Source organism: Anopheles merus, chromosome 3R (genome assembly GCF_017562075.2).
Source record: "Anopheles merus strain MAF chromosome 3R, AmerM5.1, whole genome shotgun sequence".
NCBI classification, from domain to species: Eukaryota; Metazoa; Arthropoda; class Insecta; order Diptera; family Culicidae; genus Anopheles; species Anopheles merus.
Window position 1 is genome coordinate 31,956,121 of NC_054084.1, and position 22,514 is coordinate 31,978,634.

General features: G+C 42.5%; 1 protein-coding gene and 1 pseudogene across 1 annotated transcript in view; both read left to right on the forward strand.

Moving 5' to 3' along the window:
• Window positions 1–181: 181 nt before the first annotated feature.
• Window positions 182–4,022, forward strand: LOC121597068 (annotated as a pseudogene).
• Window positions 4,023–8,066: 4,044 nt separating this feature from the next.
• The window catches only part of LOC121597070 (1-acyl-sn-glycerol-3-phosphate acyltransferase alpha-like), a 60,838-nt gene continuing 46,390 nt past the window's right edge, over window positions 8,067–22,514 (forward strand). Inside the window, exon 1 of the mRNA XM_041922563.1 lies at window positions 8,067–8,223. The gene's annotated coding sequence lies outside the window, so the exon portion shown is untranslated. The remainder of the gene's footprint in view (window positions 8,224–22,514) is intronic.

The following is a 22,514-nucleotide window of genomic DNA, read 5'->3' on the forward strand; positions in this document are numbered from 1 at the left end:
GTATGAGTGTGTGTGCGTGTGTGTATGTCTGGAAAGCTTCTAATGCTGCCACTTCGTTATCAGTTCAATGTGTGCGCGGCCGGTGGTGTAATAGCGGCAGACAGCCGCAGCAGCAGTTGCAGTTCAGTTTTCTGTAGTTGTGGGCGTTTGCATCGTTTGGTTTTCGGTTACTTTGTTTCGTACCAACAGGTTACGCCGGGCGGAGGAAACGATGCCGAGCGAAGAAATAGTTAACAAGGTGAATAAGCGATTCGTTCGATTGTTTTTTTTTTTTGGAATTCGCATGTGTTTTCAGTGGTTGATAAATGTGTCATCAACAGTGTTCGTGTTATCAACTCTATTCGTGTTATGGACGGCCGTGGGAAACAACGATTTCATATCAGGAAGGCAATTTCAATCAATAATGTCTTGATTAGGGCCTGCTAGCATCGTGCATTCGTGATCCATCCAATCCAATCATGATCATATCTCTGTATGATGTGCGTGTTTTGTGTCCAGCTCCAAACAGCGCCAACGGATTCTTGAAGGCACTATAGACGGCGAACTTTGAGCTCCCAAGCTCCACAAAGAGAGAGAGGGAGAGAGTTTGTTGCTATGGCGCTTAGAAGAGTGTGCGACCTTCAATGGTCTTAACTTCTGCCAACTCCCGGCCTTGCTGGAATTAAGGGGGATCCCTTCCCCTTTTCTTTGCGATACTACACGTGGCCCTTCCAATATCCAAATGTTCACCCAATACCACGATGCTGTCTACTGATAAGAGGAATTAATATCCAGAATTTCCACAGATTTATTTTGCACGATCGTCTGTGGATTTCCGCTTATCGAACGGGGCCTGCGGCACCACCACCATCCAACCACATGTGCGTACTTATCCGGGTGGCGAAATTTTTATCTCCAACGTGTGCCTTTCTTCTTCACAGTGTGGCTGCTTTTATTGGAGCAAGATTTATCACCAACCAACGGGGGTGGGAAGGGGAAGTTTGGCGAAATGACCTTTAGTTATCGAGTTAATCGCATTAGAGGGCGATCAGATTGCAGCCACAGGGCCCAAGAGTGTTGAGGCGCTTTTTGTGCGCTTCACGCGTGGGTCTTTGTAGTGTTTGAGCTGCCGAGCAGAAAGGATCGCACGGCTTAAGTGGTGGATGCTATTCTTGTATTGTGTACAAAGAGATCTACCGTAAGTGATCCTTTATTGTCAGTATTGCGTGCGGGGAAGAATGTTCAATCAGGTGTTCCAAGGCGCGCTCACAATGCGCTTAATGTGTGTAAATCAGCGGGTCAGTTTAAGCGTTTAGGTCAAGGACCCCTTCTCCGATGAAGAGTTTGATCACGTATTTCAATCCCCAACCAGAAGGTAAACAGTCAAGTGTGTGATGTGTTTCTTATCGCCCTCAGACAAAACCCCTATTATGAAACCCTTACTTCCTCACTGTTTGGTGAAGCAGGGAAGGGGGGCGGGGGTTGATTATTCAGCTCGGGTTCTCCCCAACCACACCTGGCGGGTGCTCGCTCGCTCGAGATAAGCAAACGCACTTTCTAATCAAATTGGTGCGCGAATGGTCGAAATATCGGCGTAGTTATCACTAGCGGACCGCGTGTTCGAGCTTCAGTTTGGGGTTGGGAATCCGTCGTCCACCACCGTGAGTGCAGTTCAGTGTAGTGCGCAACACGTGCTTGTTTACCATTGCGGCTTGCGGGATTGCATTAGATCCGGTTGATGGTGATTATGTGGTGGTGCTGCTAATGAGTAATAGTGTTGGTGCGATTTTTTGTTTGCTCTTTTCCTCATTCGCGTCTAGGGTATGATTGTGGTTTGTAAGTGTAATTAGCGAGCTCCTCGGTGTTGTGATGGGTGCTCGGTTTTTTATCCAAGATGAGCGCGTCTAATGGTCGCACAGAGGACGCTTGATAACTTCCTTGCTTTTGCGCTTATTACTACCATGCCTGCATGTGTGACCTTCATACGCTATCGTTACTAACGTTTTAACTTCTTTTATTTCTTTCTCTCTTTTGCCCTCCAAGATGACCACATCGAACGGTGAGCTGCTCGGTTTGGCCTTCATGGCGTTCTTCATCATCACGCTGTCGTCGACGGCGCGCTACTACTTCAAGTTCTTCTGCTTCATCGCGTTTTCCGTGGTGTGTGCGGTCGGTCCAGTGCCGCTCATGTTGTTCCGGCCGCGTGACTACCGGAACGCACTGTAAGTATTGGGAAAGGTTTGGGGTAGCAGTAACAAGGAACAAGAACAACTCAGAGAAGTGGGCCCACCGCCGATAGAGGATGACTAGAGTTTGTTCCACGAAACCCGCGAAAAGGAGTCAACTCCCTTGTGGTTCATAACGTATGTGTGTGTTTGGGCGGGAGGATGATCGACCCCACCCAACTGGGTCGACGTCCTTGTGGTTGTGTGGTTGTGAATTTGGGCCCCGCCGTCAACTCGGGTTGAAGTTGAATGGCATAGCTGAAACCCTGGTTTTTCGCCCTCCAACTCCATCAGATTAGCTTAATTATGCATGGGAAGGCACTCCACATCCTGGGCGTCCTGGGGGGGGGGGGGGGGGGAAGGGAGGGTGTTTTGCTTCCGGTAGGATGATTTGTTATTCTTGCGCAGCACAAGGGTGTAGGCACGCAGCGCGAAGTAAGCGTAAAGGCCATACACTCTGTGCTACATTAACAGTAATGAGGTTTGAATGGGAGAAGTAGTGAAGTAGCAGAAAGGAAAATTATTGATAGGGTCACATACACACAGGTGGTTGAAGCGTAGAGCAACAGGAATATCCGGCGACATTTCGAAGATTGTATAACAGTGTATAACAGTGTATAACAGTTTATTACATTGTATAACAGTGTATGACAGTTTCATTTTTGGTTGTTATACTAATTTCTCGATCTCTTTTTTTGTTTGCTCCAGAATTCCAGCGTACTTATGTATCGGGTTTGGCAAGATGCTCGGGGCATCGTTTACGGTGCGCGGCAAGGAAAACATTAACCGCAACCATGGCGGTATCGTGCTGATGAATCATCAAAGTGCACTGGATTTGATTGGTACGGCCACGAAGACAAAGTTTACCCCCAATGCTTGATCAACTAATGGTGTCAATATTATAAATTACTATTTACAGTCCTGGCCGAACTGTGGCCCATCATGGGCGGTCGACGGTGGTCGCGAAGAAGGAGGTCCTGTACATGTTCCCGTTCGGGTTGGCCTGCTGGCTCTGGGGAACGCTGTTTATCGACCGTCAGAACCGTGACTCAGCCAAGAGCGTTATCAACAAGGAAGCGAAAGCGATCAATGAGAAACAGGTACGAGCCCGTAGTCCGTGCATGTAAAATTCAACAGAATAACCCTCGTTTTGGCTTCTCCGCCCGCAGGCAAAGCTGCTTTTCTTCCCCGAGGGTACGCGCGGCAACGGTGACAAGCTGCTGCCGTTCAAGAAGGGATGCTTCCACGTCGCCGTCGAATCGCAAGCCTTCATTCAACCGGTGGTCATTTCGAAGTACCATTTTTTGAAATCCAAAGCGAAGATCTTCAACCGAGGTAAGGTGACGGGGCTAGGCTCCACAGTTTGGGCTTTTGCGGGCCGTTCAAGATTCTAATCGCTGCTGTTGCTTGTTTGCAGGGCAAAATATCATCAAAATTCTACCGGAAGTGTCCTGCGCGGGCCTTTCCAAGGACGACATTCCAGCGCTGATGGAGCGGGTACAGAAGATGATGCAGCGGGAGTACGAACAGCTGTCGGAGGAGTCCCTTTCGATCAACAATATTAGTGAGGTGCATTAGACTCAGCGATTGGCGTTGGGCCTCCTCAGCCTCTGTACACGTGCAATACAAAACAATTGACCTGGGCAAGGAATGTTTTAGGGTTTTAGGAAATGAAATCAAAAGCAGAAAAGACGGAGAGGAATGCTGCCACCAGGTGCTTTTTCCCAGGTATGGGAAGAAGTAGTCAGGTTCACCAATATCATCATCATCGCCTTATCGCTAACGGATAGACAGTATAAAACAAACCTCCTCATTGAACAGAGAGCTTAGTAGTGGCGATTAGCGTTCGGTTTTTGTATTTACCGGGATGTGTGAATTTAAGTTGTGTCTCCAGATTATCAGGTGTTTCGGTGCGGGTTTAAAGTTGTTTCAAGTCCAACGTAGCTATCAATCAATCACGAGGTAAGGAGGACTGTGAAGCAATATATCGGGAAAGAGTGGCAGTGGCTTGTAAATAGCGTACAAAGTACAGTAGTTTTAGAATTTTATTCAAGAGAGCAAACTAGGGTTTAGTAGGATGATGAAGGATCGGGTAAGATGTCACTAGGCTGACACCAAACAAAACAAACCGGGAAGAAACAAATGTGTAAGCGTACGTCGTACTATGGGGACGGTGGCAGCGGCGTCACTCTTTTGCCGTACGCTCAATGTGATACATACATTAAAACGAAGCAAAAGCTCCAACAAAGAAGAGATGCGTGTTTTTTTTTGGAGAAGAGAATTGTGCAAGAGAAAACCCCCCTCCCGTTTGCAAAATGGCATTCACCGACATTATGTGTGTTGTGTAGCCCACCCAGGCCCACGGGCGTACAAAATCCCAACACGAAAAGGGAAGCCAGTTTATTGCTCTCGAAGGAATTTTCCCCAGCTCCTGATCCGACAGGGACAGGGAGGTTTCTTTGCAAGCGTTTGCTGGAAGTGAACTAAAGGGACAGGTAAGTAAGAGTAGAACCTACCCGGGCCAGGGGGAAAGGAAATCAATTTCACTAAAAAATGTACAACTTTTACTGTGCGGTCGTGCGGAGAGGTGGGATGAAAGTATGTAAAGTTGACTTCAATTAGGATCTTACGATTTGTAGGGAAACTTTGCTTATCAAGAAGGGTTATGTATGTAAGGTAAAGGCACACTTAATGTTCCCAAATATCCTTTGGGAAGTACATCCAAAAACCAAGTACAAACTCTTGTACTAGAAGTTGATAGTGCTAGTTGCCACTGGTCTTGGTTGTGATGACTCCCTGGAAACCTCTCTACCAAGAGATTTCCGATGATGAGCCTTCCACCTATTGACTCAATTGAATTTTGACGCTCTCGCCCGTGACATTCAATCAATGAAGAAACAAAGCAAAACAGAAACGCAATTCTTTTAGCCACAATTACGCTACTCCTAATTGCAAATCCAGCGGGGTATGAAACAAGAAAAAAGGAACATCCAAAAGGTTGTAATTGTGCTGTCAATTCTGATTTGCTCAGGTTGATTAATGATTCTGGACCAAACTGCTAGGGACGGCTGAAGTGACAGAGGGATGTTTCAGTAGAGTTCCTCCTGAAATTTGATTTAGAGAGGTTGAAGTTTGTTCTAAACACAGAGAGAGGGTGTATATTAGAATAAATAGAGGCTGTTTTGATAAACATATGAAAGACTGAATTGGAACCACTTGCCATCCTCAGAGATCTCTATATTCATTCCTGGGGTATTCCATTGATAAGCGTTAGAGGGGGATGGACATTGACCGTTAAGTGTGGATGCTGTTATTGAATGGATGGAGAAGGTTTAATGATCTGTTTGTCCAGCTACACAAAGACGATATTAGAAGAAGGCTCGTCCCTTCCAAGTACCTCGGGAGGCAATGTCGTTTGCGTTCAATGTCCTCTCAATCCTCTTCCCGATCGATTGGCGAGAGGTTGAGTGTTGAGGTGACCCATTTGTCGGTTTAGGAGGGTAATTTTTTAATTCACTCCCTGTTCCGCTATGCCCTAGTACCGCTGCCTAATCTCATCACATCTAATTACGCTTGTGGGGGACAACTACCACAAAACTATTCACCCTCGCTCCCAAAATCCTCTTGACACGTGTCACAAGCTGGACTGTTGCCGGAAAAGAAAGGGAAGGTACATTGCAATCGACAGGTCGTCGTTGTCGTCGAAAATGAGTGCATATTTGTGTGACATCTTGACATTTCTTGGCTTTCCGAGGCGAGGGACAAGTAAACCGCAATCCTCCGGCGTCGAAGAAGAGGGTGCGCAAACTTATAAACATCCACACATCACGCTCTATTGCCGGTGGAGTCTTTTTTTCCCTTACACACATGCACACCCCCTAGTACCTGGGAAAAGGGAATGAGTGGTTTTATTACTCCCAATGGAATTTGACCTGTCGCTTCCAGTTTCAGATCACCGTTCCAGGATGTGTTGTGGGATGGACTGGAATGAAAAATCCTTTAGAAATTGTTTTCTCCATTTTGGGTTGCATTGAAGAAAGGAAACATAATACTGGGGAAGTGTTTCATTGTGTGTATGGCTTTACTACAGAACCGCAATATTTCGTCTGCAGGCCATCCTGGATATTATGTGTACGTAGGTTTGTGCTGTTCGACTTTCATTTCTCATCTTCTGGGAGGCCTAATGACTTTCTTCGGTGGGATGAGAGGTGTTCATTTCGGTTGTCGGGTAGGGCTTATCCCCCAGCTGATCTCCAGGAAGAAGGAATGGTACACGGACGAGGTGTTAGGATAATGTTCATATCCAGTGGAAGAGGATGCAGAGATACTAAAGGGCAAATGATGGGATTCGGAAAAGGTAGTAGCAACACGAAAGCAAAAGGGGTTTTCGTAGTAGGTCGTTTTCGTTTTTTTGGAAACGAAGGATAGAAGGCAATGATACGGGTACGATCCCAGGTTAGGTTTGGATATCGCTTCCAGAAATGATCTTTGACTTTGTTGTCGATTGGAACGGGCGAGGATACATTTGAAAGAGTTGTGCCCTTGTTTGCGAAAGAGCTGGAAAAAGGTGAGAAAACATATTGATAAAGTTATCCTTACATTTTGGGAATAATTGAAAAGATAACAGGTGTTAAAGACGATTGTAGGCAACGGTGCTTTTATCAGAATCTTTTAGAGTACAGTGTTTGCTAAGTGCAAAATAAAAAAAAACGAAGTGAAGGGACAACTTTTACCCTAAATTTTAAATGCAGAATTTTCAATGGAGTTTTGCCCTACGATTTATTGACCCTATTGGAACTCTGTAATCTATTTCGCTTCTTTTGAGAGAAGCGAGAGCTTCATTCAAAAAAACTGACCACCAGCCTATTTCATTCCGTTTATTCTGACCCTTTGCTTGAATTCCTGATTTTGAGGATCGATTAGGTCTTGGCCGGGTTAAAATTAACCCTTGATGACGTTGTTTTGTACACGGTGGTTTATTGATAAGGAATTTTTATTATAAAATTCCACACTAAATCATAATTAATACATTTTGAGTTGTTAAAATCATTTTGTCAATGAATTTTTGAATTTCTTCATTTGGTTGGTGTGGTTGGGTCTTATGTAGATAGGATCATGTATCGTTCCCATAGAGCGAACTCTTTTACAGGACAATCAAAGGCTAGTTTTTTATATTCAATAACATAACATTGAACACAGCATTTGGTGACATTTTCCTTTCTTTCGTAATTTAAGGTGCGTCAATCGTTCTAAACTGCTTCGAAAACCATCCTCCGCTCAATACCTTTTACGTTTTGGTACGATTAGCAAACATCCGGTGTAGCAACAATCACACACACACATCACGCTCTCCCGCCTTACATTGCGCCTTAATCAAACACACATACACACACACCCGGCCGGAACTCAAACACAAAACGGCTTTGAAGCAAAATAGAGAAAGCAACAAAAAATCCCAGTATCGGTTTGGCTCAGCAAGGACGAACATGGCCAAACAACCATCAAACCCGTGTTTGTCACCTTTGCTGTAAAAAAATCCCCTTTTCACCCGCATAAAAACGGCCACGGTGTCACGTTTCTGTTGCAACAACCGGAAACCGGCCGGTAACGCGCGTGAGATGCCTTGAGTGAGTGAGTGCTGTTAGGAATGTTGGACACTCACGCTCTGTTTACAAAACGCTTTTGGCTCTCCATCTTTTGTGAGCGTATCCAATTTCTGAGAGAGTGAGTGCCAATTGGGGGAACTCATTTTCCGGCATGGCATTTTCCGTACAGCGTTTTACTGTAAACAACACATTCCGATTCAGGCCGTGCCAACAGCTTCCTTACGCGCAGAAGTGCTGTTCAGTAGTGGTTCGAGCGTCGTCCGGTGTGGTGCCTGTGTCCTGTACGTTCGTGCGTTACGGCCCAACGGTGTACGTACGGGAACGACGTTTCGTGAATGTGTATTGAAACGTGTAGTTGCCGTGTGTGTGTGCAGAGGAAGCTGTGTAGAGGAAGGCTCTCGTCTCGTAGCGTGGTAGTGTGTCTTCCTTACGTGTACACGCGGGGGGTACGTGCGTTGTGTTGATAATGAGTACAAAAAGCGGCAGCGAGGGCGATTCCTGACGACGAGGTCCTTGAGCGTTGCCGGTGCCAAGGACCAAAGTGCGTTTGCTTGTGTGCGTGTGTGTGCGTAGGATTTAGGTGCAAAGAGTGCGGGGCAGATTATTGCGAACGATGCGGCTGCAGTCTAACGCGCCCGAAAACCGATCGCTTCGCTCCGGTGTGCGTGTGACGCGCTATTTGTTCCATTAATCATTGATCGTGTATTGGAGCTCGGCTGTCCGGTGTGGGCAAGCCTGTTCTCTGCATTGGAGGTGTATGTGAGTTTCGGATTACCTTTCGGTGCCGGTGGGCGGCAAAAGCTTCCCAGCGGTGTGTGTGTGTGTGTGTGTGTGTGTGTGTGTGTGTGTTTGCGCTTTTATTCCACGCTGCAGCGCGTGTTGGTCTTGTTGCGTGACGTCTAATTCGGTTGGCGCATGAAGTGTAATGCGTGATCGTCGGTTGGTCGGTTCGGTGTCTGTGTTGGTGTTGCTGGTGGTGGTTGCTTATACGTAAGAGCGTCGCAACAAACGACGAGCAAACAAATTTGATTTATCGCACGCGCGGTGGCGCTCATCCCGGAGCCACCCGGAAGCTGGTTTAGGATGACACGAGAAATAAAAGAAAAGAGAATAGCATATTGTGCACTGCACGTCTTGCAATCAACGGCGGAAAGGTCTTCCATTGGCGCGTGGGGTAGCCACGATGACGAATTTTGGATTTAAAGGGAATAACTAAAGCGACCGGTAGCTGAGCTGTGGTAAGTAATGCTTGTAGTGTTACTGTGTTTTCATTGTTTAGTTTTAGTTCAATCTGAAGCAGTGGCGGATTTAGGGTATTGGGGGCCCTAAGCGTTAAAAGGAGTGGAGGCCCCACGGTTGGTGTCGAGTGGGGGGGGGGGGGGGGTGCATATTGTTGCATTAGGTTTGAATCAAACACACTTTAATGGTTTGCTGATGGGGGGGGGGGGGGGGTGCTCAGAATTCTCTGTGCTGGGGCCCTATAGTTTATGAGTCCCTTCATCCATTCATCCCTATCTAGCACAGAAGCTCTCGCTGATACTACTGTACACATTGTTCTATATGCTGGAATTACCATACACGGGGCCCCTACATTGACGGGGCCCCCCGCGGCCGCTCAGTCCGCGCACCGTTAAATCCGCCACTGATCTGAAGTGGTGTTTAATGTTGTTTGAGGTTCGTAGTAGAAAGGATAGAAAATACTACTGACGAAAATGGTTCGTCCACCTGACGAACTCCAAAATTGGTACAAAGCTTTAGCTATAAAATTGGTACAAATGCCAGGACCAGCTTCAGAACCCAAATGAAGTCAAGGTCTGATCCCCAAAAACTGATATCGATTCTTTATCAGTTCCAGAGTCAGTATTGATTCTATATCACTTCCAGGTCCAGTTCGGGGTCCTTCCCGGTTAGTAACCTCCAGTAACAGGTGTATTAAGAGTTGAGCATTGGTTCTTGAACTGGATTTGGCAAAGGAGCGGTCCTGGCTTCATGAAATTGCGTTGTGTAGCCTTGTAACTGAGCCAAATTAGCAAGCAATTCCCAAATTAACGCATTAAATACAGGGTTTCCCACAATTTATTGGTCGGTTCTCATATTTTTTTGGGCTTGTCTCACGATTTATTCATCGTATCCCATAGATTTTTGGTTCGTTCCCATAATTTATTGGTACCGTCCGATTGGATGTCAATACAATTGAATCAAAAAATTCTGGGAAATGCCCAAAAACTCGTAACAACACCCAAAAAAGTATGGGAAGCAATCAAAAAATTATGGAAACGAACCAATAAATCGTGGGAAACCCTGTATACGAGTCTTTTTCATGCCAATCTTTATCATATATCTTTAAAGATGGTTCCAACACATCTTTCATCGCTACAACGGTGCCGTTTCTCCACAGAGCATGTTTAAGAATTGAAGAATTGAGAATTGTTTGCTATTTTTAGATTATTTTCTGTGCAATTTTGATCGGACAAATAAGTCAAAATGATAAAGTTTAAACGAGATTCTTTTGAAATTATTACGTTTTCACGTAGAGTAAATGAACAAAATTTGCTAAGAATAGCAAGTCATGTCATACACAGATGTAATCACGAATTTTGATGAGATCGCGTACAATATCTTTGTTTTTACCCTCGCTGTTTCATCAAAACATTGTCATTGCATTCTTATTATTGTGCAGTAAAAACATAAATTATCCCTCACTACGTAATAAACCGCTCCGACTCTACTTTATCAAACCAAAATAAACGATTGATCAAGACGATAAGCGCTAGGCTGAGCCAGACCCCTCTGGCGGAACACTGCACTGTTGTTTGCGATGAAAGATGTGTTGAAACTGCCGACGAAGAGGGACTTCGAAAACCACTTGTCGGCTTAGTTCCAATGTTTAGATCTTTTTTTGATAAAGATTTCATAATTCCTCCCCTATGCATACAAAAAAACTAAAACTGCTTTAAAGAGCGTGAACCACGTGCGGGGTTGTAAGAGAACAGGGGTAGGACGACAAAATCTCAGATTGGTGTGTGTATGTGTGGCTCAGATTATCTAACCTCCAAATCTGGCAGGACTTTCTTTTCTCTCTTTCTCAGAATAAAGCAACAGAACACACTGTCGCAGCTGTAAAATATGATTCCCATGGCTTTTTGTGAAAGAATTAGAAAAACACAGGCCAGCCAAGGCAGGTAAAACATTGCGCCGATATAAATTGTACGCACCCGGGTAAAATGTTAACACGCGGTATTACCTTTCTCCAAACGTAACGGGGGAAAAAATGGAGAAGAGGACGCGAACTTTCCCTCCGCGGTTGTTTTTGCCGCAAAGGAAATGGTGCAGCGCGGCACCAAATGGGCACCAAAAGCAAATGAAATGGATGCCCCTACCCGGGATGACCATTTATCTGTGCTCCACTGGGAGGGGTGGCACCGAGGAGCTACGGAAAGCAACGGTGGAAAGCTCAAAATTACATTCACCATTAAATTTTATTTTAAGTAATATGACGTCACTTTTTCGCCTCCTTTCTACTCACCGGCTTTTGTCGGCGGGGTTTTTTGCCGGTCCAGTGTTTCGTCGTTTACAGACAAGACCGTTGGAAGGTCCGTTCTTTTTTGGCGCAGTTGTTTTTTTTCTTGAATCCGTAGTACATAACGGGTAAGTGGATTTGGGCTTTATGGTCACCGGTGGCTTCGAAGCGAGACGCTTTCGGTGCGCGATACACAGGAAGAGAGCGCCGGCCGGGATCGTTTCTTATATTTTTAGAGTGTCCTTCTTGGCGGTGTGTCTTCTTTGGTAGCGTAAAAAAAGCTCCACCTGAAGATTGAATGGTACAAGAAGGTATTTTAATAGATTTATGAAAATGCAGCTCCTGGGTGTTGGGTTGTAGCAAGGGAGAAACGATGATTCCAGGCTAAGACATGCGACTCCAGGTGTGTATGGGAAATGAGAAGAAAAGCGCAAAAACTACTTCATTGTGATTTAGAAAACCTTGAATCAGTGATAACTGCCTCACAAAAAGCTTGTCTGGCGTAATAATTCTCCAGCAGGGCCAAGGTGTGCGCCAATGCGGAACCGAGAATTTTGATACGATTTTCCACATACAATCGGTTGGATTTTTTTCTTCCTTTCGCTTCTTAAGCACCCTTTTGGTCACACGAGGCCCCCCGCTCGCCAAGGGCGCATCCTTGAAGTGGAAAGTGAAAATGGAATTTTGCGAAGTAGAACCTCCTCCCGTTCCTGGCTGGCTGGAGGGTCTGGCATTCGCTTCGGATTTTCTCTTTTAATGTCGTGCTACCATTGCATGAAGTCATCTTGAGTTTATTCTTTTATTTTGGGTTCACCGCTGGAACTCTCTCCCTTTCTCATTTTCTCCCTTGTAGTAGACAGAATGCTGCTGTAATGGCGCTTATAATGGCAATCAAAGGAATACCAGACATGGGAGCGTCATGCGGTTCTGGGTTACCATGGGATACTACACGGCAGCTAGACACGAGCTTTCTGCTTCGTTTTTGGATTTAACTCCACACAACACGACGTCTCGACCTTTTTTTTGGTTTTGTTTGGTGATTGGATTTGAAAAGGGTAATTGAAAAAAAAAATCCGAAACAAGTGCAGCGATGCGCACGTGAAGCAATTTTCGTGGAGCAACTGCGGAAAGGAAGAGCTTCTTGGTTGTTGTCACCGATTATAGGGCGCAGCGTGCTTAATATTACGTGGGAATTGGGAAGGAGAACGAGAAGATTGGTCCTTTTTTTGTCTGGATCGTCGTGGTGGACAGTAATTCCGGCAGTAGTCAATCGTCCCTAGGAAAAAAAGGTGATTAAAGCGATCATAATGGCACCCAAGGAGCAAAAGGGGCGATTTAGCGATGGGTCAATTGGTGTTTGGCCACCGTGTTACTTGCCGTGGGCAGGAATGATCGTAGCATAATTGAGTTAATTATCTGGTTTCTTGTGGGATTAAATTGGCTAGAATGATCCAAGAAAACGATTGGAACGCTGTCTGGTGCGAAAAGTGGTAGAATTGTCGTTTTGTAAAGAGTGTTTTGCAAAGATTGATTTGGTTTAAATTTGCATTTTACTTTTACCAATACAGCTTGCTAACGTCAAGACCCAAGTGACATTTGCTCGAAATTGTTTCCCACATCTGCTCGATTAGTACTCGATACCTTTGGAATTGTGTGATCAAGTGTGCTGAAAGCGCCAAAATTTGGTGTGTTCGTAAATTAGACTTTCTTCTATCGATGGACGATGCCGTCGAGGTCATTTTTCATTCATAGCTATGGTTTTTTGATGAAAAACAAAAGCTAATTTTGTGTGACGTTATTTTATAAAAAAAAGGATATTATTTAAGTATAAAATGGAAACATGGCCAACAATAACGATAGAAAACATCATTTCCGAGCGAATCTAGAAGAAAGTAACGAAAAAGCTGCATCACAGTGGATTTTAAAGGACTGTTCGTTCTTACGATTTCGGATTGTGTTTTCTTTCGTGTTTCGGTGTAACTTTTCTAGCGTTTTATAATTACCGGGTGTTGTTCCTTGTATTGCACAATTAGAAGAGAGAGTTTATTTCAAGCAATTCACTTATACTTATAAACTAATCGATCGTGCCCGAACGCTCCGAACTCAACGAATGGTCTTCGTGTTTCGTTAAACACGAATCAACTGGCAGGGGTTCCGTGCCTAAGCCTGAACAAGGACTTTTTATGAATTCCCTTAAACTGGTGCAGTTTAAGGGAAGTTTAAGGCTCCAGTTTAAGGGAATTTGCTCAAATTCCCGATTATTCGTGCTCGAAAATGTCAATTGAGGATGCTCCTCCTCTATCCTCATGTATAAAATATTTGCAAATATGGTGCTAACATCATTTGATATCAGTTATTATTGGCCCATCGTCTGTTTTGGGAGGTCATCAGCGTATTACATAAGGTAAGCCATGAGCGCTACGGTCCGAATAATTTAATTATCAGAGGAATTTTGAAAAGGATATCATTGTAATCATAATTTTAAAGTAATGAAATCATTAAAAAGTGTTAGTAATGTAGTTATAGATTAAATTTTGTCAGTTTTTCTACATAATACAAGTAAAAGAAGATAATGAAATGAATATTAAGTAAATATTTGTGCACAACCATGTGGAGAAGCCATAAATATCTTCCGTTTGCGGGGGGTTTGAATGAAAAAAATAACTATTCATGCTTGAGACATCGAGCTTAAAACTACGTGAATGTAATTAATTGATAAGAATAAAAAAAACAAAATGGTGGAAGGCCGCGTCAAAGGTAGCGGTTGTAACCATTTTATTTCTTATTTTATTAATTTATTTCTTTTAGCGTAAAGCCTATACGCAAGTAAGAAAGTTACATTTTGTTCAAAGGTAAAGACAAACTGTCAAGGAATTATTATAATTGTATTTTTAAGTTAGATTTTTTTTAGAGTGTATGCATCAATCAAACAAAAAACTTAAACTGTAGACTGTTAAAATCCAGAAGGAATATTCATGCTTAAAGCCTGGTAGTGTATCTACGAAGTTATGGGGATGCATGAGCGCTTGTGGTATTAAGTCTTAATCATTACCTTGCTTAAAATAGATTTGATACATGTTATTAACATGTTCAAACACACTCAGTAACCAAGCCAGGAACAAAATTAGTCAACCAATTCGGAGCAATAATTATTTTACCTAAATAATGAACAACGGCATTGAGGCAATTAGGTTTTAAATAGCAGGCTAGGCAGTAAATTTGCACTACTCCTTCATTCATGATACATGTAAGAGGTAAAGTAGTTCTAAAATTATGAAACATATTAAAATTCTCCCTAAAATTACTATAATACTTCTGTTAAAAGCTTTCAGAAACGCAAATTTGGCCAATTTTGGTCATAGAGCGCTTGGCCTAGGTTATGCAATACACAGATGATCTGCCAAAATAGTCGATGGGCCAATAATAACTGATATCAAATGATGTTAGAACCATATTGACCACTATTGGCAAGCTGCATGGTCATTTTGCTTTGAAATGAAGATCGATTTTGCTTTTGTCCGACTTTCAGTGGAATTACCGCATAAATTTCATACCTGTTATCACATTTATGCATGGTGATGCAAGATTTTAAATGATATCGGTATGATTTTTTGCAGGAACATAACTGAAAAGTGTGAAATCATTCAGAGCAATTTTGAAATAAATATTCACAAAATTGAAGACATTTTACATTAAACTTATGTCATGTTAAGGTATTCTGGAGAAAGAACTGAGTATGAGACTGAAATATGAGTAGAAAAGTGAAGAAAAATGTGTTCAACGATAATTTCTTACCGAAATGCTCTCAAAAATTTAACCAAAATTAATTAAATTAATCACTTATGGTATTGAAGAAAAATTCAGTAATTCTAAATAATTGATGAAATATTAAAAAAATGATTATTTTTATTGCTATAAAATAGGTACAGGTTTGAGATGAGAAAAGAGTTTTTTTTTAATTCAGAAAGAACGGCTTAAAGTAGGAAATAGTTAATGCTATCAGAATAATCAATCTAACCAATGAGAAACTTGATTATTTGTTATTTTTCAGAGTATCACAAAAACTAGCAACCTAACCCACATTTTCTCTATCAATTTTACAAATGGTCTGGAATTTGTACAACTCCAGTCTAGATGAAGCAACGGCTGGAAAAAAGGGCACAAAACTCATCAAGCTTTCAACATTCAAGGACGCAACTATCATTCATTTTTCCAAGTAAAATCCAATGTCCACACGATAGCTTGTTTTCGTGGAAAGTAAATGGAAATGAGCCAGAAGAGCCGGCTATTATTTGTTCTCTCTCACTCTGCTTTCCATTTGGCACATTTGGCTGGCCTGGCCGGTTGGTTCGAACGTGCTGTCGCGATATTAATTGTTAATTACCAGCGTCTGGATGGACCGGTAGCAATTCAATTAGGAGCCTGATCCTGGTTGATTAAGTGATTACTGTTTATTCCTCTCCCTCCAATGAGCTACTCGTTCTCTTTTTTTTGCGATGAATTTTTCCTTTCAACAGTCAATATGACTTTTGCTAGCGACTTTAAAGACACATTTCGTCCTTCGTATCGTCCCCGTTCATAAATTATGGTTGAGGTTAGGGCAAGTGTGCTAGTGCGTGTGGTTTGGATTGGTGGGAGGCTTTGGTGCGTTCCATTTTCCGATACGTTTGAGTGCCATTCTTGCCGGACGGTTGCTATATTGATTGCTTCACTGACCTCCCCCGCTTTGAATGGGTTGAAAGCAAGCAAGAGAGGACAGCGTAGCGACGGGAAGGACAACGTGCCGGCGGCAACCAAGCCGAAGTGGCCGACAATTTTAATTTACGCAACAGTGCATATTCCATATGGCGCCAGCACTCGCCCGTTCGCTCTTTTATTCCTACGGACGAGGATGATGATGATGATGATGCTGATGACGACGATGGTGGTGATGGAAAGGGGTTGTTGACCGTGCTGTTCCATGCTGCACGGTGCACTTTTTGCCACGCGTCCACGGCGCGTTGTTTTGTAATCAATTTCCCCATACACACGTACAAAACATGGGTGGCTTCCCCGCCATGTAAAGATTTTTCTCGACCCTAAACAGGGCGAAAGGGGGCGAAATGCCCGGCAAGAAGATGGAGGATGGAGCGGGAACCTTCATCTATCATTTTCACGCACCTGTAAACCGAGCGAGTGGTTTTTCTCGTGGTTAAGGTATGGAAATGGCTGTGTTGTCTGCCAGCCCACGCGCCTGTCTGTGATTGAAGTGTGTGTAGGTTTTTTTTTGTGTTTTTCACTGCTTTCAACATGCATCCTTCCGGTTGAACTGCAGCCGGTGGGATGTATCATTGGATGTGGGTTAAATAATGCACAGGAAATGCATTGCTTCATTGTTTGTGGCGTTTGAGAGTTTGGGCAGTTTGGATTGTTTGAGCTTCCTGTAAATTGTTTTTAATTGAGCATCTTTGTGCGAGAAAAAGTATTGTTTTAATTGCAACGATTAAACGATCCGATGGGAAGTTTGGCTTTTCGTGGGGACGTTAATTGAGATCGGAATTTTCGATTCATAGACGCAAGCGACAGACAAAAAGATAACGATTCTGATTGAAAATTTAGGGCAAATATGGAACCGATTGACAAATACCATTTGTGGGGCCCTTCACGATTCTAGTCAGTTTTTTGTATGAAGTTTGACAGTTGGAGGCTGAAATCATGTAAACACTTCATACAAAAGCACACCTGCAATTTTCAGTCTAGATTATTCTCGCCTCAAAGCTAGAATTAGATTCGAGTACCTGCTCGAAAACGCGGTGTTGTTTACATTTACCCCAAGGTGCATCAAAGAGATCACGTGGTGGTATCTAGAATCAAAGTATATGCAGTCCAGGTGGTCTCAAAGCATGTTTTTCAAACCAAATTTGAATATCACTTTTTGACAGGATGGATGAAAACTTTTGCTCCAAAGAGCTTTCTGGAGGCTTGACGAATACTCAAAACACTCTAAAAATCTTCATTCAGAAACAGAAGCGATAAAAATCTGTCTTCTAAATTCATACACCTTGGGATAAGCCCACCTGTACATTATATGCACTTAGATAGCTGCTCGAAAACTGCTATACAATGCAAACAACTGACAGGCTGAAATTTCAGCCTACGAACTTAAAACGGAAAGGACCCCTGTGTTTGCTAATATTCGAGGGTCCTGAAATGTTGGTGTAGGGTAACCAAGTACCAGTATTTGGTTATTATAATTATTTTATCTTAAATTATTGGTGAAATTGGTTATATTTGATACAAGAAATGCTATAATATTTGTCAACATACGCATTGTAGTGGTTTTGAATTTGTCGTAGTTTGAAACTGTGAAAAATCAAAATTTATTGTGTTAATATTTTATGTGAAAAATAACTTATTTATCGCAAAAAATTCAAAGTGGGCTAGAATAAATTCTTCTGCTATAGCATTTGCATAAAAAAAACCACACTTTCATTGGTTTACAGTCCTGGTTCTCTTCATAATGAAACTGGCGAACTATTGGATGACAGTAAAGCTTAATGTTAAATGTGTCCATTTTGTTGGATTTCTGTGCAAATTTCTGTGAAAAATGTGCAAATAATTGATGTGAAACTTCGAGAATGAATAACAAAAACGCATATTTTTATTTCACAATTGCGCTTTGCGACAATGTATAATGCATTTTTGCAAAACACTGGCACACTGGTTTCAGAGTCGTTGATACTAATTATTATCTTTAATAGAATCAGTTGCTGTCATTTTAAAAATGCAAATGTACCTGTAAACGTATGAGATCTAGGGTAAACGTACCTATAGTGGTGGTATTGCACTAAAATGCGTTCCATACGGCAAATTAAAAGTAATTAAGTTATTTACGTTAGTGTGAAATGTTCTTTAGCCTTTTACAAAGGATTTAAAAGATAAATGGGACCATTCCGTTTTTTAGTGACCGAATAATCCAATATTTTGTGAAATGTGTCAACGTTTTTTCCAAAATTCTTAGGATTTCATAACGAAACTCATAGCTTTGTTATCGTTCTAAATGAACACATAATAACGCAATGATTTTTTTTTAAATAGCTGTTATGAAATGTTATTGCTTTACTGAAATTCGTTGCCTTTTGACCATATTTACGTCTTTTTTTAATATAAGTGTTTTTTACCATAGTGCCATTATAGGTACACAACACATGCATGTTTCTATAGTGGTCTTAGTTCAAAATCAATAAAAACAGGTAGTTTTAGATTATTTTCCACGACATTTTTGACATGTCGTACTGTTTTCATTAAAAAAAAGCAACAGAAATGAGTTTTCTGTATGTAATTTACCAAACATAGGCCAAAGTTCGCATATCTGGCCGAGTGAAAAATCGAATAAAAATTAAGCGTACTCATCCGGGAGTGAGTTGACGACAGGTGTGATATAGTACTTTAGTCAATATTTTCATCAAACAAATTCATACATTTTTACGATCAATTTACGCAAGAAATCAATGTTACGGCAGCAATCCTAGCTATTGACACCGAAACAGCTTCAAAACTAAGTTATATTGATAATATACACTGTTTTTAAGGCATCTTTGTTTACCACCACTATAGGAACACAATACGACGACTATAGGTACAACGAAGCAATCACAAAAATATGTATTTTTCAGAGGTGCAATTTAGCGGCAAAAACTGTTGTCTAGGTCTAAAAATTGTATTTTACGATCAATAATTGAGTATCTATTTTCAGTGAAAGTTTCGTGTAGTTGGTGTTGCTAAATGTGTTACGTCGTACATGAAAAATATTTTTTAAATGAACGGCAAACAGGACATACCAGAGAATACTGAAAAGATGCGTCTTTGACTGTATCTAAAATGGGTTTCAAATAGAATCGATATGCAAAAAAAATTTCAGAAGAAAAAAAAAGAAGTAATTCATACACACACTCTTCGATTTGAGACAAGAAAAAAAACCCATTGACATGCAAATTTATGCCAATCTCATTCGGAAAACTCTAATGCAAAGTGAAGCGCTGAAACAAGAGCGATGTAAAGCCCGACCAAAGCAAGCGAGGTACAGTGACTGCACTCGGGAATGCGTTTGAGGCTGTCATGGTTGTGTTCCTTCATCCTGAGGGACTTAGGTAGGAAAATTCTCAAACCACTATCGCACGAAAGGCAGTGTGCGCGTCTACTGTGGAGAGTGGGACGAGATTGGATTAGCGCAAAAGGGAACATCGTGTTCGTTTGTACTGAAGTGTTTCTTTTTTTGGTTGTCTCATGTATGGAGAGCATTTCAGATGACCATCGAGAGTGGTTTGCGGTGAGTGAGGAGTGTGGTACACCTGTGTGAGCAGCATCTCGGACAGCATTTTCTCTCTCTCTCTTCGGATAGGGTTTTCCCAGGGCAGGTGTTATGAGTCATCCGGCGTCTGTGGAACGATCTCACGAAAAAACACAAGTGGGTCGTCGTGAGCCGGCACTGTTTTTGTTGCTTCTATTTTTGCACCAATGTGTGTACTCAGAGGAACCCACTCACACGCAGAGTGTCTGGGAGTGGGAAGCGTTAAAATTGTTTACGGAAAAATCGATCCAACCCGAATGGACGGGGTTTGTTGCGGTGCATTGGGCCACGCAGTGTGCAACCATACGCCGAAATGCACTTCCTTCGCCGGCTAATGTAGTTTGCGCTTCGAATTGTTTAATTCGTTATTCAATGCGTCAAGGAAGCGTGGCTCGATTGCTATGGTAATGGTTGCCGCTGCCTTTTTTCGTTTGACTATCGATTGATTGCACCTGAATGGAAATCTCTTCTGCGTTCAAGTGGCTGGCCGACCGGCCTAGGATGGTAGTAAAATATTCATTCAAGTGCCTCCGTGCAAGGGGCGCGTTTGTATTTTGTCGATTGTAAACCTGGGGGAAAAACTGGATTGTGTTAAGTGTTGTTGCTTCGATTGTATCGAGCCCTCTCGAGCCGACCGGCCGGACGCATAATATGCGAGCGAAAAGTGTGCAGCAAGAGGGTAGAACACTTCCCACTTCTCGCCCCCAAAACCAGGACATGGCGAGGCTTTCTCCTTGCGAAGAAAACGTTTGGGGAGGGGGAGCATAACAAATGATCGTAATTATGTTTACAATGAGTGAATCGAAATAATGTAATTAGAAAGAAAAGTTTACATTTTGCATACATACAAGTGAAGCAGAAAAGGAGCGAATCTAGGGGCTGGTAGGTTTCTGTTTCCCACTTGTATCCGTTCTGTAGGTCGTTTTGCAGGAATGCGCAAAGCACGGGGAAAGCATGAAATCTTTCACTCCCCTCAGCGGGTGCAGAAGTGTAAAAGAATTTAATGAAAATGAATCAACAATGAGAACGAATGGCTTTCGCTCTCTCTCGCTCATCTTACGCCATTCTAGTCGCTACATAAAGACCACGGGATGGAGAAGAATGGTTTTGCACTGTGGCCGCACGGCGAGGGAGAGCCACAGTGTCGTTGATAAATTGCTTTCATCTAACCTCGTTTGTTAATCGGAAATAAATTGTGACCGAATGTGACTGAATGGACGACGAAGCGAGAGTGGGAAGGGATGTCACACCTTAGTACGATCGAGGCAATGTCTACACACTTGGAAGGTCCTGTTAGTGGGCAAAACATTCCGCCAGCGACACGACATGCTCTGTAAGGTGAGAGACAAATTAAAAGAAGTGTTTGGTGGCGTGTGTTTGCTCCTGGGTCGAGAGAATACTGGATGAAGGTTTTTGTGAGAAAACCCTTTTTACACGAGCTGTCCTTGTCATCTTGAGGACGTTGGAGCTTCTGGAGTACATTTCCGATTGATTAAAACACAATCTTGTTAACGATGGTGCTTGAGAAGGAGATTTGAAGTGTCAGCTGGTTTTGTGCACTAAAAAAACATGAATGAGCTATATTTTACATTTTTAATTACAGTTCGACATTTGCAGAATCTTAAAAAGAATGCTTTAAATTAGGAATCTATAAATCTAGGCGAATTTGTATTGCAAATAGCATACTTTGTGGTGATTTTGTGGGCAACAGAAGCAAGTCGTAGAATTTGTTGCAATAAACGCCTTAAAGTATGCAATAAGCATAACGTATATTGCTCAAAATTCTTTCACCGCCCTGTTGTGCCCGTACATCAAAAATATTGAACATTACAGTAGGAAATAATAAGAGTCCACAACGGAATACACAGTTCCATCTGCATCTTCACTGCATTGACCCAATGGCGCATCACACTTCCCATCGCGGCGTACGGACGTATAGTACGGACAACAACAAAAGCCGGTCATTGCAATGAGCGTAAATTTATGTCTTAATTAAAGGTAATTGAAGGTAGGAGTGATATATAAGTATTGCACTGTGATAAGACGCTCTCTCTCTCTCACCGTGAAGGAGAAGGAGACCTTTAGACCTTTAGCGCTTTTGGTTGAATGAAAGCCGGCAGCCGCCGGCACGTCCGTTGGTGTGTGGTATTGCCGTTGATGCTTAATTGGTATCCGCACAGCGCGGTGAATGTCGATCGGAGGTTATATTTATTGTCAAATTAGCACGAACCTACTCGGGTAGGAGGTTTGGAAAATGTTACATCCGTTTTGATTGGATTGGTGAAGAAGGAAGGGTAAAGTACAACTACAGCGTCCGATATGTTTGGTCTGTCTTGAAGATGGTAGCTCAGTTAGGATTGTTTGGATCGCTTTAAACGCTAAACTGGAAGTCACAGAAGTTGGAATACAAATTGAAGCAATTTACCGCTTGAAATTGAACTCCAATGCAATACAATCACTCTCACTTTGGAGCTCAAAGACTCCAAAATCCATCCATGAAAGTGAACAAGAATGTGCACACTGCACAGACTTGTTGCAGCGATTCATTTTACGCTTTCGCTCATCCAAGCTTCTCCACACTTTTTTTGCTGACATTTTCTATTTTTCATCCATTTCTTTCCATTTCCCACGCCTCGCCAGCAAATTGATCACTTTAATTTGGACGGATTTTTGTGCACTCATTGATTTCGAAACTCTCCCTGCTGTTCTTTTGTACTTCCTTTATTGCAGATACTCTCCGTGTGGAAGGTGAATACGATAGAAACCGAATACCAGCTCCAAACACTGCACCAACGAACCCGGTCAGGATTGCACCCGGAAGACAGAGCAAAAGAATGTTATAAATTTTGCCACTG